Raw genomic sequence first — 9,798 nt, 5'->3', positions numbered from 1 at the left:
CCCCTCGGTGACCTGCAGCCCTGTCACCTCCAGAGCCCCAGGGGAGCTGAACCAACTGCTCTTACTGCTCTGCTTGGTCTGCAAACACTAATGGGGGGACGTTAGACAGTGGCCTCCCAGCCAACGCCCCTGGATGTTGGCTACTCCAGGAACCGGAGCCTTTTGCCCCTCAACCAACCAGCTCCTCGCCCTAAGAGCTCAGCGGTCGCCACAGCAACTGTGGTTTCTTGGTGCTCAGTGTTGGGGCCCAGGGACTAGCCAGCCTCTCGAACACCTGGGTCCCTTGGGGCTCCATGAAAGTTGAGCCTGGGCCCAGGTGTGCAGAGGGAGGCTACGGGATGCTGGGAGCCGTGCCCAGCCCTGGCAGGGCGGGCCAGAATAATGAACACTTAGCAGAACTCTTCACCCAATCCTGTGCTCACCGACCCCTCCAGTGAGATGTGGGCATTTTGTGTGCTATTTAAACCAGCAGTTCTCAACTGGGGGGCGCCATTCTGCTCCCCATGGAACACTTGCAATGTCTGGAGACATTTTGGTTGTCACAGCTGGGGAAGGGGGAGTTATTGGCATCCAGTGGGTGGAGCCCAGGGATACTGCTCGACACCCCACAGTGCACAGGATGCCCCACTGAAGAGTATTTTCTGTCTTCAAATGTCACCAGTGCTGGGGAAACTGAGAAACCAGCTTTTAATCAACTCTAGCCAGATTTCCTTTCCTGCAGGAGGCCTGGAGCCCCAGGCCGACTCTCTTTGATAACAAGGGAGATTAGCAAGTCTCCAGTGGCAGTTAGGAGCCTACCCACATCCAATTGAGATGGGCTGTTGGAAATCATCAAGAGATACCACTTGCAACAACATGAATGGACCTTGAGGACATTGTGCTAAGTGAAATAAGTCAGAAGGAAAAAAGACAAATACTGTATGATCTCACTTATGAGTGGAATCTAAAAAAGCCAAACTCATAGAAACAGAGAGTAGAATGGTGATTATCAGAGGCTGGAGGGTGGGGAGCGGAGAGAAACGTGGAGATGACGTTGAAGGTTATGAACTTCCAATGATAAGATGAATAAGTTTTGGGGATCTAATGTACAGCACGGGGATTACAGTAAACAATACTGTACATACTTGACAGTTGCAAAGAGGATAGATCTTAAATGTTCTTACCCCAAAAGAAGAAATGGTAATTATATGACTCCACAGAGGTATGAGTTAGCCTAAGGTGGTAGCCATTTTGTAACACATAAGTACATCAAATCAACATGTTGCGCACCTTAAACTTACTCAGTGTTATATGTTGATTATATCACAATAAAGCTAGAGAAAAAATAATAAAAAACATGGGCTGTCTGACCAAGGAAAGACCTTCTCACGATTAGACCTTACAGAAAATGCCCTGGTAATCTGAATCCTGCCTACCCACCTGTCGATATCAACAAACCACAGACAGAAGGAAGGTGTACCTCGGCGTCCATGGGCTTGGTGGGAATGCCGGCTCCTCCATGGACTGCCTTTCTGGAGGATTCAAGCAAGCGGCCTCTCTCCCGGGACATCAGCTGCATTTCTGTGAAATGGGAGTGAGAACCAGTCAGGGCTACGCTAGGGGAGGGACAGCCAGGCACTCACCTCGGGGACAACACATAAGGCAGTGCAATGTGCCCGAAAATCAAGGTGAATGTCAAAACGTCCATGATGAACAAAATATGCACAAGGCATTTGGGAGACAGGTATGTGAAGTCCCCACTTTACATGCAGGCACTCAATAAATAGTGGTATCAGTTTAACCGAACAGTTGAGCTTTTCCGGATCTTTTCCTGCTCTGCTTCAACTTACTTCCTTGCCACGTCTACCCAGGAAAGATCCTGATGTTCAGGGGTCCCCAAGACCACACTCAGTTTCAAGAATTCACTTAGAAGGACTCGCAGGATTCAAAAAGGCTGTTCTACTCACAGTTTGTCACAGCGAAAGGATACAGATTAACCGTAGTTGGCTTTGGGTGGAGAGTTTAGAGGTCTTGATTGTAAGGGAAACTTACTTTTCATCATACAGGTGTTCCTCGACTTTCAATGGGGTTAATTCCTGATAAACCCATTGTAAGTTGAAAATATTTTTAGTGAAAAATGCACTTAATATCACACCATAGAGTATCTGTTGTCTACCCTCATAATCGCATGGCTGATGGTGGCTGTGGCTCCCTGTCGCTGCCCAGCATCACGAGAGAATATGGTAACACAAATCGCTATCCCAGGAAAAGATTAAAATTCAAAATACGAAGTACTGTTTCTACTGAATGCATATCACTTTTGCACCACTGTAAAGTCAAAAAATTGTTAAGTCAAACCATTGTAAGTCAGAGACTGTGTAAGTTTTTATAAAGCTTAATGCTACCAGTTTAAAATACTTTCAATTTTAAATACTAGTAAATAACAAAAAGAATGCATCCTGCTAGTCTTTCAGAGCTCCGAATGCCTCTTCTAAATAAAACATCTACACTCGAGGTCTGTGATGTCCCTTTCCTTTTGTAAATAAAATGGATGAGGAAACAGGCTCAGAGTGAGAACTTTCTCACTAGCCTAGGAGCACAGAGTCGGGGAGTGAGTGTTAGTCTGGCCCCCTCTCCTGCAGGGACCCCCAAAGCCAGCCTGGCCATCCGGCCACCTTCCCACAACCCGCCCAGACCTTCTGGTTTTGCTGTACCCTGCTGATCTCACTTAGGCCCCAGCTCTGGGCTCCAGCCTTGGTCTAGGCTTTATCTTAGCCTCTTCTCATCAGTCTCCTGACCTCGAATTTGCTCTCCCCCAAACCTCTGTTTCTTTCCTGATGTCTCTGAATCTCCAGTACCTCCTTTGGATGTGACCCTACTTCAGTGCATGGTCATGTCTCCTTGATTACAACCCTCTGAAGTTCGTAGGAGGAACAGAAGGTTTTGACCTTAACATTCACACTAGGCTTTCTTTCTCTTCCTCTAGCTCAAACTTTTCCAATCGCAGCATGACTGGCATTTGGGACTGGTTCATTCTTTGCATTTCTGTGCACTGTAGGATGTTGAGGAGCATCCTGGTTTTGACTCACTGGATTCCAGTGGCAGATCCCCCCACTCCACGTTGTAACAATCAAAAATATCTCCAGACAATTCCAATGTTTACTGGGGGAAGGCAGAATAATGTCTGGTTGAGAACCCCTCGTCTAACATAACCAATTTATTTTAGCCTCAGGGCCTTTGCGCATGCCACAAAAGCTCTATCCTCCATCCTTTCACGTCTTTCACATTTCAGCATATGTGCCACCTCCTGAGAGGCTCTCCTTGACCATCTCATTCCTCAACGACCTCCCAAGTCATTCTGACGCCATCACCCTACTTTAATTCTCTGCACAGTACTCACCACCAGCTGATGACTCGTCGTTTATTTACTGCTGTCTCTCCTGAGAAAATGTGAGGTCTTCCACAAGTGCGAGGACCTTGTATGCCATGGTCAGCATACCTGGCACAAAGTAGGTGCTCAGTAAATAACTGTCACATCAACTGGTTCACCCACAACCATCCATCTTTCTCAACTCCTGCTTACCACTGCAGATAACTAAGCAGGACTGGACTTCCCCAGGAACGACAGAGGACCCTTTCAGCAATGGCCTTTTGGTTTTCCTTGGGAGCTCCAGCCTCCCTCTCACTCCCGCTGCTGGCGGAAGAGCCAATTTAGAATCCTCTGGGAAAGTAGGTTGGAGAAGAATGTTTTTTTGGGTTCGGCGCTGGCTGGAAGGCAAGCCCCCGGCAATCCTAGTAACTTTTGTCTTAGGTACTTCACAGGTCTCTCCTGCCAATTCTCCCAGCGACTAGAATAATGAAAGAAATTGTGTGGCTCTCAGGCCCCAGCTTAGCTGGGCACTTAGCCAGACTTGGCGGTTAACTGTTGTGTGCCAGGCTAATCCGGCCGACATAGCAGATGCCATTTGTTGAGGGTCTGTGAGGTGCCATCTGGTTGGTGTTTGACATTGGCGGTCCTCACAACCACCCAAGCGGCGGATATTGTGATCCTGTCCCATGGATGAAGAAATGAGGTCCAGAGAGATGAGACCCCCTTGTGTGGGCCAGTTGACCTCCTTGAATTCAAGTTTTCTCAACAACCTCCTGGGTTGGTAAGAGAATGAAATGCACGTTTATAGTGAGCCTAGCACCATGTGTGGGTCATGTGAAAGGCCCACAAAATGTTGGCCATGATTGATTACTCTTATTATCAGGCTTACTCAACAAGTGGCAGAGTCAGGAATCATTAACAAAATGTAAATCCCTAGAGCAGGGTTTCCTAGCCTCAGCACTACACTTGGAGACACTTGAGACACTTGGAGCTGTATCATCCTTTGGAGTGTCCTATGCACTGTAGGAGCACCCCTGGCCTCCACTCACTAGATGCTAGTAGCACCTTCACTCCTAACATTGTCCACTGTCCCCTGGAGAGCAGAATCCCCACCTCCACCTGGTTTGGAACCGCTGCTCTATCATGTTACATATTCATGTTACTGTACTCATGTTGCTATATATTGAGTAACTCTTAAGATTCATTTGCTAATATACATACTGTCTCCAGTACTTCCAGCGACCTGGGGACTTCAGTTTGCTACCCTAGTTTACTGATGATGAAAATCAGCTTCAGAGGAATTCAACAATTTGCCCAAACCGAGCTGTGAGTCAAACCCATTTGTCAGCCACTTTGGAATCTGTGAGTATTAAAGAATTGGCAAAGTTTTTAAAGTGTGATGATGGTACTGTGGTTAGGTTTTTTAAGAGTTTTTATCTTTTGTAGACATAAAATAAAATATTTACAGAATGGTTAGATATGAAGAATGACTGGGATTCACTTAGACATAATAATCCCAGATGGCAAGGTGAATGGGCTGGGGTTGGCCAGGGGTTGATAGCGGCGGGGGCTAGGGCTGGAGATTCATTATACGTTTCTGTCTACTTTTGTGAGTATTGAAATTCTCTACAGTAAAAATGTAAAATATTCTTCCATCTGTGCTCTTAGGAAATAGTCATGATTAATTTGTGTTGAATAGTGCTGAGCCCAAGGCCCGGAGATTTCCATACCTCCTCTGCCATCCCCGCAAGCCTAACGTTATCACTCTCACCTTGAGGAAGAGAAATCCAGGCTGAGAGGTTAATAAATAGAATTACACGCTCAGCCTGGAAGGCGGCTCCTGGGCAGGGCATGAGCCAGGAAGCAGCGCCCCCTGGAGGCCAGTGCTGTGGCTGCAGCGTGATGGGCAGAAGCGGGGGGAACACAGGGCAGGGTGGGAGGAGGAGGCAGCTGAGACATTGTCCTGTGGCACAACATTTAGAGGGCACGGCCCAAAAAAACAAAAACAAAAACAAAAAAACGGCAATAAAGATGGATAATATATTTCAATTTTTAAGTTGTGGTGAAAGGATAAATATTTTAATGCAATATTTTTAAAAATAAAAATCTGTGCTGAAAAATTCGCAATGAATGACATATCACAATTTAAAATACAGTGAGGCAAGTGAGGGGAATATGCAAATCAGGGCCGGACCTTATTTTATTAAGATTTTGATATTTTGTTCACGGATTTTTTGCATTGGTTTTGATTTTTTAAAAATATTACTTTGAAATATTATTTACCTATGAATTAAAATCGCAATGCATTACCACCTCAGGCCCACTAGGATAGGTATAATTTTAAAAGTAGAAAAAAACAAGCAGTGAGGACGTGGGGAATGGGAACCCTCGTGCATTGCTGTTGGAAATGTAAAATGTTGCAGCCACTGTAGAAAATAGTCTGGCAGAGCCTGAAAAAGCTAAACAGAATTACCATATGATCCAGCAATTCTGCTCCTAGGTAGTGTCAACCAATGGTTGTTGACACCTATTCAATGCCAACAAGAGTTCCCAATTTGGGGTGTGATGAAGAAGGACAATTCACTCAGTGCAAACTGCTCAATTATGAAACAACAGGGCTATGAAGCAACCCCTCTCAACCCCCACCCCCCACCCAAGGAGGCCCTCTCCTGGTCCCTGATTGGTCCATCCTCATGCAAATGAGGACTCCAAATCCTCACAGCTCCAAAGGTTCAAAAAGCACTGTCCTGATTGTTTAGAATGGAGCCACTCTGGTCAGTGAAGATGCTAATGGAGAATAAAGGTGCATAGCTCCAGTTAGATGGGGAAAGTCTTAGTCCTATGGTTTAAAATATGATTCCAGGAACTACTTTGTAAAGGTTGGCTCAGGTGGCAGGAACACAGTGCAGGCAGTTCAGTGCAGGTGCAGGCAGCTTAGTGCAGGCTTCTCCCTGAAGGGCGGCTTTCATGAGAGGCCCCTGTTCAGAAATGGCTGCGAGGCTGTTTTGAAATTTGAGCCCAGTTAGCCACCAGGAGCCTTTCTTAGTAGGTATCTTCTTTCTCAGGGCCAAAATTTACACTCAAGAGAATTGAAAACTGGTGTTCAAACAAATCCTTGTACATACATGTACATAGCAGCACTATTCACAATAGCCAAAAGGTGGCAACAACCCAGGTATCCATTGATTGATGAATGAATAAACAAAATGGGGTCCATCCTCACAAGGGAATATTATCCACCCATGAAAAGGAATGAAGTACTGACATAAGCAACAACTTGGAGACCCTCGAAAACATCAAGCTGAGAGAAGCCAGACACAAAAGGCCACATACTGTGTGATTCCATATATATGAAGTGTCCAGAACAGGCCTGTCTATAGAGACGGAAAGCGTATTAGTGGTTGCCGGGGGCTTTGGGAGAGGGAGGGGAGATGGGGAGTGACTGCGAATGGGGATGGGGTCTCCTTTGGGGTGATGAAATGTTCTGGCACTAGATAGAGGTGATAGTTGCACACATTGTGAATGTACTAAGTGTCACTGAATTGCACACTTGAAAATGATTCATCTTATGTAAATTTAACCTCAATTAAAAAAATAGATTTAAATAGTAAAAAAATTACCTCGATCACTAGTTTTTTTTTTTGCACCCCTAAGTGTCTTGCCCAAGGTGAGTGCCTCTCCCCAATCCTGGCCCTGCCCCCACTTCCCTCTGGGTATGGCCGCTGTTACCACAGGGAAACATTGTTGTCTATATTTCAAATTAATCACGAAGTGGTTTGTTTAATTTAAGCCTCACGCCAACCCTTCCTGGTGACCGCATTTAGCCACCTGATCCCCAGCCTGGAAGTTCCTGGTTCATTTCCTCTCCTGGCACCTCTCACTCAACCTAGCCTGGCCAGCTTCAGAATGACTGTCCACTGGAAATCAACTGTCGGCCTCACTTTTACTCCGTGGTTCCTAAGTTTTGGGGGATCACAGATCACAGTTTAACCTCCTCAATAAAAACTTTGGACCTTTTCCTAGAAAATGACGTGTGCACACAATTTTGCCCATAGTCTCAGGCGCTCCACGGTACCTCTAATTCCTGCACTGGGATGCGGGAAGGGCCAAGGAAGCCCAGGTTAAGATGCTCGAAGTCAGTCAAATACTTAGATTCAACCATTTAAGGAAGAACCAATGGCATAATTTGTATATCTTTTCCCCCCTCATTCACCTTCTCATATTATTTTATAATTTACATACAGTAAAGTTGACTTTTCCTTTCAGTGGGAGTTTAAGCTGAGTTTTAGGGCATGCACTGATTTGTGTAACCACCACCATAATCAGGATACTGATCTGAATAGCTCTACCATCCCAAAAAGCCCCCTCACACTGTCCCCTTTTGTCTTCATACCCCTGCCCACCCATTGGCAACCTCTGATGTGTTCTCTGATTTGATATGTCCGTCTGCTGGAGAAAGTCACATGAATGGAATCAGACAGTGTGCAACTTTTTCAGACAGGCTTATTTCACTCAGAATAATGCTTTTCAGATCCATCCAGATTGTCCCGTATATCAGCAATTCTCTCTTTTTCATGGCTGAGCAGTACTCCACTGGAAGGATGTGCCAGTTGCTATCCATTCAGGATACTCGGATGATGAATTCGTTTCCTGGGCGTGCTACAACAAAGTACCAAACTTTGGGGGCTTAAAGCAACACAGATTTATTCTCTCTTGGTTCTGGAGGAAAGAAGCCTAAAATCAAAGTGTCAGCAGGTTCATGCTCCCTCTGAAGGCTCTAGGGGAAGATACTCCCTTGCCTCTTCTGGCTTCAGGTAATAGCTGTCAACCCTTGGTGTTCCTTGGCCTATAGGTGTTCCAAGGATCCCCTGGAGCCTCCAGGGGATCCTTGACTAGTGACCACATCACTCCAATCTTTGCCTCTGTCATCACATGGCCTTCCCCTCTTTATATATAAGTTCAACTATCCTCTTCTTATAAGGACACCAGTCACATTGGATTAGGGCCCCACCTGGTGGCCTCATCTTAACTTGATGACATCTGCAAAGATCCTCTTTCTATAGAAGATCACATTCATAGGTGCTGGAGGTTAGGACTTCAGCATCTTTCGGGGAGACACAGTTCATCCCATAACAGGTGACTCCATGTCTTTTTAATATTTTTCATGACAAAATAGGAAGTACATGTAAAGCCCTCCTACTGAACGTTAAGTTCAATGGCCATCTCTAGGAAGGTACTTGAACAAACACTAGAGTCCAACTGGCCTTTTTTTCAGGAATCATCATTTTTCTTGAAACCTCTGACAAACAATGGTTCAGATTATGCTGTTTTGCAGATATTTTGTCAAAAATGAATAAAATGAGCCTGCCATTTCAAGGAAAATAACTGTCAGTTATTGTCACCAAGGATAAAATTCAAGCTTTCAAGGGAAAATCAGAACTTTGGAAAACCTGTGTGCCCCACTGTGAACTTGACTGCTTTCTGATACTTAAAGGCTCGTCTGATTAGATGGGTGGTGATATTAAAGACTTTCTGATATTGAATAATGAAATCTGACAACCTCTGCATAACTTGGTGAACTAATATTTTCCATATGACCAATGGATGATGTTACAATCATTGTCGGGGGTCCATTCAGGGTGCAAGACAGACCAATAGCTTTTAATATAACCAAGCGTTATTGAATGGGGCTGATAAAATGATATGTCCAAGTCCTAACCCCCAAAATCTGTGAATGTGACCTTATTTGGAAAAAGAATCTTTGTAGATGTAATTAGTTTAGGGATCTCAATGTGAGATCATCCTGGATGACCCGAATGGGCCCTAAATTCAATGACAAGTGTCCTTATAAGAAGAGAGGGGAAATCATTGACACAGAAGAGGAGGCTATGTGACAATGGAGGCAGAGACTGGAGTGATGTGGTCACCAGTCAAGGATCCCCTGGAGCCACCAGAAGCTGGAAGAGACCAGGAATAATCCTCCCCTAGAAAAGATGACATATGCAAATGCCTAGGGATGAGAAAGAACATCACATGTTCTAGAGGCTGCAAATCATTTGGAGAGGCTCCCTACTAAAGATGTAAAATTTAGATACAAACTATAAGAGAGAACGAAATGGACACCATATACTCACCATCCAGCACACTTCTTTTGTAAAGAAGCAGAGGGTAAATATTTTCAGCTTTACAGATCAGAGTCTGACTCAATTATTCGGCTCTCTCATTATAGCTCAAAAGCAACCATAGATGATATACAAACGCATGGATGTGAATGAGTGCCAGTAACACTTTTTATTTCTGGACACTGACATTTGAATTTCATATAATTTTTGCACGTCATGAAACAGGCTTCCTCTTTTGATTTTCCCCCAACCACTAAAAAAATGTAAAATCCATTCTTGGCTTGTGGGTCATACAGAATCAGGTGAGTCGGATCTAGCTTAAGAAAT

Source organism: Pteropus medius, unplaced genomic scaffold, assembly GCF_902729225.1.
Source record: "Pteropus medius unplaced genomic scaffold, Ma_sr-lr_union100, whole genome shotgun sequence".
Lineage (NCBI taxonomy): Eukaryota > Metazoa > Chordata > Mammalia > Chiroptera > Pteropodidae > Pteropus > Pteropus medius.
This window is presented reverse-complemented; position numbering follows the sequence as displayed.